This window comes from Sinohyriopsis cumingii, unplaced genomic scaffold (genome assembly GCF_028554795.1).
Source record: "Sinohyriopsis cumingii isolate HCF-2022 unplaced genomic scaffold, ASM2855479v2 utg000622l, whole genome shotgun sequence".
NCBI classification, from domain to species: domain Eukaryota; kingdom Metazoa; phylum Mollusca; class Bivalvia; order Unionida; family Unionidae; genus Sinohyriopsis; species Sinohyriopsis cumingii.
In genome coordinates this window covers 1,356,373-1,366,479 of record NW_028315918.1, presented here as the reverse complement: position 1 = coordinate 1,366,479, position 10,107 = coordinate 1,356,373, and the positions used below count along the sequence as shown (strand labels likewise).

The window sequence follows — 10,107 nt, the reverse complement described above, 5'->3', positions numbered from 1 at the left end:
ACTAGATGATAACAGGTCCAAACTCATTGAAGCCAAAGAAAAAAAAACAGTTTGATTTTAAAGGACTATACAACCTTCTATCGTATGTTGACAATTCTGAACAAGTAGCATTGTACACGGGATTGCCTAATTATGGGGTATTAAAACTAGTTTTTAATTTAATAGAGGGACGTACCAGTAACAAAAGCAAGAGTCTGTCAAAAGAAAATGAATTTCTACTGTGTCTTGTGAAACTTCAAAGGAGCTATCTTTTCCAAGACATAGCCAATCATTTGAATGCTTCTTTACCTACTGTGCAAAGAAGTTTTCATAATAATCTGGCTTTCTAGCACAAAAGGCCAAATCGTGAACACTTGAGGGAAACGATGCCTATGTGTTTCAGAAAAGAGTTTGGCAAGAAAGTTGTTGTTGTCGTATACTGTTTTTGAATTATTTACAGAGAAGCCAAGCGGTGCTCTGAACAAAGTGTACCCATATAGTCCTATTACAAACATAACCAGACTGTGAAATATTTAATAGGCATTGCCCCTCAAGGTGTTGTTACATTTATTTATGATGGACGGGGAGGTAGAACCTCTAACAAGTATATAACAGAAAAATCAGGACTTCTCAACAATATATTACCAGGTCATGCTGTGCGCTTTTATCAAGCTGAATTAACCATCCCTACCTTTACACGAGCAAATGTACAGTTCCATCCACTAGAAGTTGAGAAGACTAGAAAAAAATTGAATCAGTTCGAATTCATGTGGAACGTATTATTGGTCTTGTGTTGCGAAAAATCAGAATTTTTGAGGGCATCGTCCCCAGTGAGTTCATTAAGTTGAAACATGAAGAGAGTGTTCCAACTATTGACAAGATTGTTAAAGTGGCTTGCTGTTTAACAAATTTGTGTCCTTCAGTTGTTCCATTTGAGTGAAACGGTGGATGTTTATTGAGCACACCATTATGTGTACATTGAATATTTTTGTCACACATATGTAACATGTACATTAGCAAATAAACTGTACCATACTAATACTAGTTCTATTCCATTTATGTTTATAATTTGCTGAATGTGAAAATAGTCATGGCCAGTAAGTGTAACAAGAAATCTACATGCACAAGCCATGGTTTGAGGATATATTTCGTTAACTTGTTTCCTAAGATTTCTATATCACATTTCAAAGATACAACAGAGACATCATTTCACATATTATTGATTTATTGATTTGTGAATAATGTAACAAATGATAGTGTACAATATTGGTTAATTTCTAATCTACATAACACTCCTTTAGCAGACATGTTGCATCATCAACATTATAAACTACTATTTCCATTATAATATATGCAATATATTAGCACTTTTAAAAGCATACCATGGTGGCCACTGGTAAATATATTCATCATTTGCACTCGCCACAATACCATTTTCCTTTCGGCACACGTTTGAGTTTTGTACAACTGGTATGAATCCATACCTTTCTGCAATTTTCACTTTCACACATTATCATCTTTCTTCGATCATCATCTCCACCACAAATGCAGTACTTTCTGTCACTCTGAGTGGAGATAGTTTTGTTTTCTTCACCGGTAACTGCATCTGGGCTAAGGACTTGTCTCCGTGAAAAATAGTTACATAGGAGTTCAGGAATAACACATTTGGAGTGAAACTCAAAAGCTTTAGAAGACATCGTTTGCAACAGTTCATGTTCTCGATAAACATCTTCATAGTGGTAGTCATGAGGACACAATACATTAAAGTCACAATACTGTCGGTCTGATTTCAATTCAATTTCAACCACGCAACACCAGGATAGTTTTGTCTTTCATGCTGTATGGACATTTAATCTCCAGACGGCCATCCCCACAACATGCACAAGAAATCATAACATCTGGACTAGCCCAAAACTGGCGTTATATTTCATTGATAATCAAACCACTGTTCACAAGCTTGTAATTGACATGTTTACTCTTAACTAATGTAGAGCATTCCGTCTTTGTTGTTATTTCATATTTAGTTATCTCAGGTTGTTGCGGCACTTTTGAAGGGATTCGTGTTCCCATAAGATGCACAAATTGTTTTCAGTACTGTGAGAGATGGCTGTGACACGCTAGTGTGGCATACACGAAAAAAATTGGAAGCTGCTATTCTTCCTGTACGATATCTGTGCCAGAAGAGACTATTTGATTGGCCCCTTGTCTCCTTCTCAAGATATGATGCTTATTCCTTGGAAACAGATATGTCAATATCACTACACTTCTCTAACACCTGTTGTATGATGAACCTGAACAACTTGTATCCTTACTGCATAACTATACCTGACTCAAGTTAATTGGCCACTCTGCAAATAATGACTAAGGTTTGAATTTATCTGAGAACTTGCCCTTGCCTCTTAATGATATAATGGCAGCCTTTGGCACATTTTGATGAAGTTCATCCCAAAATAGGTTCTCCTCATTTGCTATAGGTGATGGTATGTCTGACGCTGCTTGTTTACAAGAAACAATGTACGCAGATTCATTATTGGAAAGTTCTGCTTTTACTGCAGACTAAGTCCATATCTTTAAGTCGTTTTTTGGTGTCTCAGATTTAGCTGAAGTAGGAAGCATCTAGTATGCAGCTACATCAGCTCTGTATATTCCTTGCATATTCTCGCACCTGTCTCCACGCAAACAAAACTGCGGCAACGTGAATACAACATTCCCCAAGTCCTGCCATGCATGTGCAATGTGCTGATTACACACTCCCATCTGTGGCAACAATAACCCATGGCTCTAGAGGTTTCTCTCTGACTCGCATAGCTTGGGTCATCTGGAGTTTAGAATGAAGGAAACATTATATAATATAATATTTAATGTTCATTATTGCGTCAGTACTCTAGCTTTTTGTACATGTCGAATGTATCCATACATGCACGTGAGGAATGTTTGCATGTACTATCAATCAACCCCATCACTAAATATGTGTGGTTGCAGCAAACTCACACAGGGAAGAATGGTTCGAATAAAATTGAAAATGCTATTGTTAATCTTAATTCCATCACAAACAAGCTACTGCAGTAATAAAACGGAGCTAAATGAAGTTACGTTATGAAAAAAGACAAGTAAGAAAACGGAAGTGAAAGTACCTTTGTTCTCAACAAATGAACCCCATTCATTTCCTTGCGTAGTACTTCTTGGATCCAGTCGTCTTGGAAAAGCTTGTATGCATCAAGAGACTTGTAGTTCTTCAACTGATCCTTGGTGCATGCTGATTGTTGAACAATCAAAAAAATGAACGTCTATATAGCTGACCTCAGGCCATTTCGTCCGATCGTCGCTAAAAGTTTCAGCAGACAGTTTATATGGATCAATCTGTATTTCAGCAGTTTTCTGGATGTATCTCTAACGAACGTCACCCATAAGTGAATCGAGATGATTAGTATTGATCATAGCTTTCTTTGTTGTCTTCTCCATCATAACTATCAAGGAGAACTATCGATTTGTTGGGGGCTCAAAATGGCGGCGTTTGTTTAATCGCGTTGCAGTTTAGGAAATTGTGTACCTTAGCGTGACGTCGGTGAAAACAACCCATACAAGGACAGGTGGAAATTGATCTCGCACTGCTAATCCAGTAATGTAATAGGCTATTAAAGGGTCGAACGGAAGGTGTGTAATTGGGAATTTGAATCATTTGGTTATTGAATTGTTATTAAATTGTTATTCATTGAATTTTAATTGTTTTTAAATATATTTAACCATCTCACAGCGTTACATCTATCTTTCACTAGTTTAACTTCCAACCAAAATCGAGCCCAGGTGGGACTTCTATAATAGTTTAAATAAAATATTGGGAGCACCCCATAACAACCATAACAACCCTCACAGGATAGTACCCCATTTCATACCAATGAAACATTCGTTATTTTTGTTGAAAGGAATGGGGGGGGGGGGAGGACTTGAATTTCCAGAATAAGAAAAGACTGCTTTTCAATAGGTTCATTTCTGCTGTAACTATGTTCAAGTTGAAAAACGAACGTTTAATCAACAATTTCAACCAAACAATATATCATAGCGTTTACTTTTGTCTATATAACAAACTTTATAGTCTATTTAACAAACGATAGCGGTGAGGTTTAAAAACCACCGCATTTGATTTTGTAATGTTAGCCTTAACAAAGCAAGGCACGCTGTTTTGCATTCTTAGCTGCCGTTTATGCACAACAAACTCACGTACCATAATTAACTTTCTTTGGGAGCTATACGTATTTTGTAAGAACATAATATTTTAAACGATCCTATCGGTTAATCATTGTACGCGACAGTGGTCAACGGTGCTTGACCACAAATGGGAAGCACCAGAAAAGATGACTGAAAAAAGAGAAACAAAAGTATTAATTATCATTGATATAATTATTTTTTTCCTTATGGCATATATCCATTGCAAACTGCAAATATTACTCGTTAAGGAACCGACAACGGTAAAATAAAAATCGCGTCAAATGTTATAAACCGATTATGGGATACGCGCGTTGCATATTGTGGAAAATGGATGTTAGGGAAGATATACCTAATAGAAAGAAAACAATTGAATTGAATAGACACCTTATCGTAAAAACGACAACAAGTCATACCATACGGATTGGAACACGTATTAATTTGTTTCACAATAGATTGTTTATAATTCTATTATATTTTCAACTGGTCTGCTAACGCCCATCAGCGACAATTCCGATATGCATTCTGGGTAAAGCATTTCCTTTAATAGATCAAGACCCAAACTATATGACTTCATTGAGAAATACTGACTTAAGCTTAGCATGGTATCAAATATTTTTTGAAATGCTAAAATGTCTTCGTTTAAATTTTTTTCTGCGGCATATCACGTGAATCTAAACTGTAAGGCATAATTCAAATTCAAAAATACGTTGTCGTTGTCGGTCCCCCTTCAAATGCAGGTTTGTTGAATTAGACTTGGAAATGTACCATTGGTAATCGAGTCCAGTGACAATCATTCTTGACCTGTCACATACTCACATAAGTTCTTGTAATGTAAGAGAAGGGAAGAATGTCAAACTTACATCAGGTTGGTTGGTAGTGCGCTGTCCACCGTCCATGTTTGACCTTGATAGTTAAGATGATTTGGAGACAAGTTGGGTGACGAGTTTTCTTTGTCCTTGACCTTGTCAAATTGACTACAGTTTTCTGCAATTTGATTGGCTGCTCACGATCTGCTTCAAATGGACTAGTCGACCTCTGAAATATCGGTAAGATGACATTCTGAATATTTGAGATCCAGGTTTAAATGTACAATAATTAATTGACCCCATGCAAGTCCTCTATACTCATTTGAAACATTTATTTACAATCATATTGTACAAAAATTCTGAATATTGTATCATTCAGTCTGTTAACACATTTGGACTATGGTTGAGAAGTCTAAACACAATAACATATTTTGACTGCGGAAAGGAAACGATTGAAGAAAAATGGTAGACAAAGAAATATAAATGGAAATCAAACTATGTTGTATCTAGATCTATAATAAATTGTTTGTCCCGGAATGTAGATATCTCCAATATTTTTTTAAAAGAAAAAACCCAACAAGATTCTAATACGTATATTCTATAAATCTTCGTTACTTTGTTTCGTTATATTATTTCGTTCTGATTCTATATTAGCTAGATACAGCGTTAGAGAAATGAAAAGTGGGAAAATGTAAACAAATCAACGGAAATGCGCTAAGTTTGGTTGATAATCTATTGTAGAATGCATATAGCCAAAGCAAAATGCATGAAGTGGGTTTCGTAATTCATCGTGTTCCACTATTATTATTATTATTATTATTATTGTTGTTGTTGTTTTTGTCATGATGATGATAATGACGATAATGATGATTTTTATTATTATCATTATTATTTTTATTATTATTATTATTATTATTATTATTATTATTATTATTATTATTATTATTATTTCTTTGTTCAAAGAATACATATGCTTGAATATCACCGAAAAAATCTTTGACATAAAAGATATTCTTTCGGTTTTGAATTTTTTTTCTAGGTTTACTGAGGTTTTCGCATATTTGAAAAAGTATCTTTCTGAGCGCTTATGTGGAGAGAGAGAGAGAGAGAGAGAGAGAGAGAGAGAGTAGTTATGATTGTAGTTATGAGAGTATGTGTAAATATGCACAAAATTAAGAAAGTCGCTATTTATTTTATTTTAGTTTTAAATACACGAGATTAATGAAGAAATAGCTATACAAGAGATGTTCCTACCGAAAATTGTATCCTGTCACGTGAAAAGTTGCTCCAAAAAGAAATATTGTTCCCGTCACAATAAACAGCTCATGACACTTCACAATGATTCTCCAAGTGGTTAGAGCGTCCGCCTTGGATGCGAGAGGTCGTGGGTTAGATCCCCGGCCGAGTCATAACAAAGAGTTACATAAATGGTACTAACAGCTTCCTCGCTTGGCGCTCAGCATTACGAGTTTAATGTTAGGACTGGTCGGCCTGGTGTCAGGATAATGTGACTGGGTGGCACATAACGCTACATGTCTCTGACATGATGCCCGAGTGCTAGACATCACTATAAACTGCCACACTGCAGACATCGTACTGATATGACTGAAAAATTGTTAAAATCCAAATCACACACACACACACACACACTCACATTGATTCAGTACTCGTACAATTTATGTCACAGCTCAATAGCCCAAACGCGGCACAAGTTCAAAGTCACGTGATTCGGACGCAGTCCGTGTGACGTTGCATTATTATAAAACATAATGACTTGTGGATCAAGCCGACTTATCTGTTTGTTTGCACCATTTATGCATTTAATGAATACCTGTGTAGTAATCCCAAATTTTCTGTTAGCTACGTATGCCGAAGGCAAAATTGTAACATTAATATCCATAAAGCAGTGGGAGTTCAGAACCTTGCCGATTACAAATGGTTTCATCGTCTTACCCGTTGTACTGCATGCAAAACATCACTGGTGTGAGTAAAGACAAACAACAGTCATGGCCACTTAAATAAACGTATACTGATTTTCGCTGTTGAATCACATTTGAGTGTGTCTGACTTAGAATACTGCTTTGTCGGGATAGTATCAAAAGCAAGGCCACGTGCCTGTTTAGTACAACCCTGATATTTAATTTATAAAACACACAAAAAGTGTTGTATTAATAATAAATTAAATGAAAGGAATTATATTAACTATTATGTTTACTGCAAACTCTGAATGCCCCCCTCCACCGACATTAATTTGAAAAGCTAGACAATTTATTACATTGACAAGGGTTTATGACATTTACAGGTTAAACTACAAACTGTGACTATTACACAAAAATAAATGAGATTACATTTAATAATAATAAATATCGATACACGTGATCGTAATATCATTCTATTTGCAAGTGTACGTGTTTCCAGTCTAAGTATACACGAAACATTCAAAAAAGCAATACTTGTAAGTATCAATACTTTCCAATAAATACAATCAATTGTTTAACACACATTTACAATTATTACTTTCCGATATTCCCGTAATGTAATAAATCGTTTGACAACCATTTATAGACATTTTATTTTGCATGCATGTGATTAAAGCATCATCGTATCCGTTATAAACTCCTGCAAATACAATGAGCTGTAATACTTTTGCAGTTATTACATTTATGATGCATAATAAATTTTCATGTTCAATATTAATTATTTACTCTGCACATAACCTAACCCAGTAATGTTTTTTTTTATGTGCAAAGCTTTCATTTCAAGTTTGCTGATATGAAAGAGTTTGAAGGCATTCTTATCGTATTAAACTAAAGTACTGAATTTGTTTGATGTTGAGGAAACATCTCAAGGCCTCCATCTGATCAGAAGATATCACAGCTTTGGATTTCAACTCAGACCAATTTGATTCTAACGTTATATGTCAAGACGTTTGCATGTGTTCGAGAAGCCTTTGAATTTATCGCTTGAAGTATTCACATTTTATAAAACTTTGACATTAAGCCTAATCTTAAAATAAGCCTACCTCTAAAATAAACTGTCTAGTTCTTGGTACGTTATGTGCATGAAAAAAAAGATGTGTTAAAGCATAAGCTTCTCAATATGTTTAATACGACATGCCAAACATGCATACAAATGAACGTACAGAACTTCTGTCGTCATATATATATATATATATATATATATATATATATATATATATATATATATATATATATATATATATATATATATATATATATATATATATATATATATATATATATATATACACATATACATATATATACATATATATATATATATATATATATATATATATATATATATATATATATATATATATATATATATATATATATATATATATATATATATATATAATTGAAAATCAATAATCAATAAAAAAATATTAACATTTTCTTTCTCGATGCTATATTGGACAGTATAGATGGAAAATGACTTACACACTTGTTCGATATGCACTAGTAATTTTATATGCACGTGCAAATTTATATTTGTCTGCAAATTTATATACGTTTGCCAATGAATAAAGAACGTTTTGTTGCCCCGTTTGTATGAAAAAATAAATATGGGTAAATTTCAATACAGTAAAATGTTGTACTTAACATATTGAGAGAGGTTTCAAGCTATAAAAGAAGATTCGGAAAATATTACACGGGACCTTCTTGTCCTAACATTTCTCAGACCTTGAAATATTTGTTCTTTATTAGTAATGAAACAAGTTTACAATAAGTGAGATGAATCTTGATACACATTGCTGCTTTTGGAATGCAACCTATGAACTTATGTCCAATATGGCAGCAAGAAGATTATGTAATAGCGATATGATTAGTTAGTATAATTATGTAATAGCGATATGGTTAGTTAGCATAATTATGTAATAGCGATATGATTAGTTAGTATCATTATATAATAGCGATATGATTAGTATAATTATGTAATAGCGATATGATTAGTATAATCATGTAATAGCGATATGATTAGTTAGTATAATTATGTAATAGCGATATGATTAGTTAGTATAATTATATAATAGCGATATGATTAGTATAATTATGTAATAGCGATATGATTAGCATAATTATGCTATAGCGATATGGTTAGTTAGTATAATTATGCTTTTGTGAAGTTCAATAGTATTCAGTTAGTTTGCCAAGTGTTTTCAAACGTTTGGTGCTGCTGATGAACAGGGGGAGGGGGTGGCGGTTCGAATTCGACGTGAGCAGTAATATTTGCCTTTTCTGACCAGCCCGAAAACCTGTAAAATTTGTCAACTAATTATATGGAGGATTCCTGGGAGACCCCTTAGCTTTTAGTTTCTTTAAAAGATATTATATACACGAAACTCTAAAGCGCAAGACTATTTTTTCATATTGTTTGTATTTATACTTACGTTCCGATAAAATAGTTTGCATTTGTACCGTAGTCTTTAAAGTTATTGTCAAAATTGTCTTAATTGTTCCTTTGATAAAATAACTTGAAAGGTAATCTTGCAATTAAGCCTGTTTGGTCAGCTATTACATAAGTTTGAGTTATTTTCACACGCAAAAGCAAATACATTTCTAAATTAACCATGGCTTCCTCGAACAAAATACTGATCATTATCTGTGAAGGAAATGTGTATACTAATACGTATATCTTTTAGACCATTTGAAAGTAAAATATCACAAACTACGTGCTCGTCTCATTTTTGAAGCACACTTACAGTATATATCAATCCAATGAAGGGTTAAAAAATTGCTATTAAACCTTTCTACGGAAATGCTGAGAATGGAATTGGTTCAATTAAACGGCATCGTTTTGATTAATACTTGTTGGGCATGTTTAGAAAGGTTTGTAAACGTTGCAGACTTATATTTTTAAAATCTATAAATCTATAAATATTCTTGAAATAATAAAAGGAAATTGTCTTCCTCAGCCCCTATACCAAATATAGCACACATATATAGTAACTTCTGTTAGTTTTTATTTGGATCATATTTTATTGGGCGGTTAAATAAGTTACCATCAATAATAATCTTGTCAGGGTTATTTTGAAGACGCAATGCTGTAGTTATAATAAACGAAAAGAAATTGACAATTGCATTAAAATTCA

The 10,107-nt window shown here is 33.6% G+C and overlaps 1 long non-coding RNA gene across 1 annotated transcript in view; it reads right to left on the bottom strand.

The window, feature by feature from the left end:
• Positions 1-1,186: 1,186 nt before the first annotated feature.
• The window catches only part of LOC149773651 (uncharacterized), a 32,577-nt gene continuing 23,656 nt past the window's right edge, over positions 1,187-10,107 (bottom strand). The window contains exons 2-4 of the long non-coding RNA XR_016417297.1: positions 5,046-5,220; positions 3,114-4,335; positions 1,187-2,797 (exon numbers count right to left, since the gene is read on the bottom strand). This is a non-coding gene — a long non-coding RNA (uncharacterized LOC149773651). The remainder of the gene's footprint in view (positions 2,798-3,113; positions 4,336-5,045; positions 5,221-10,107) is intronic.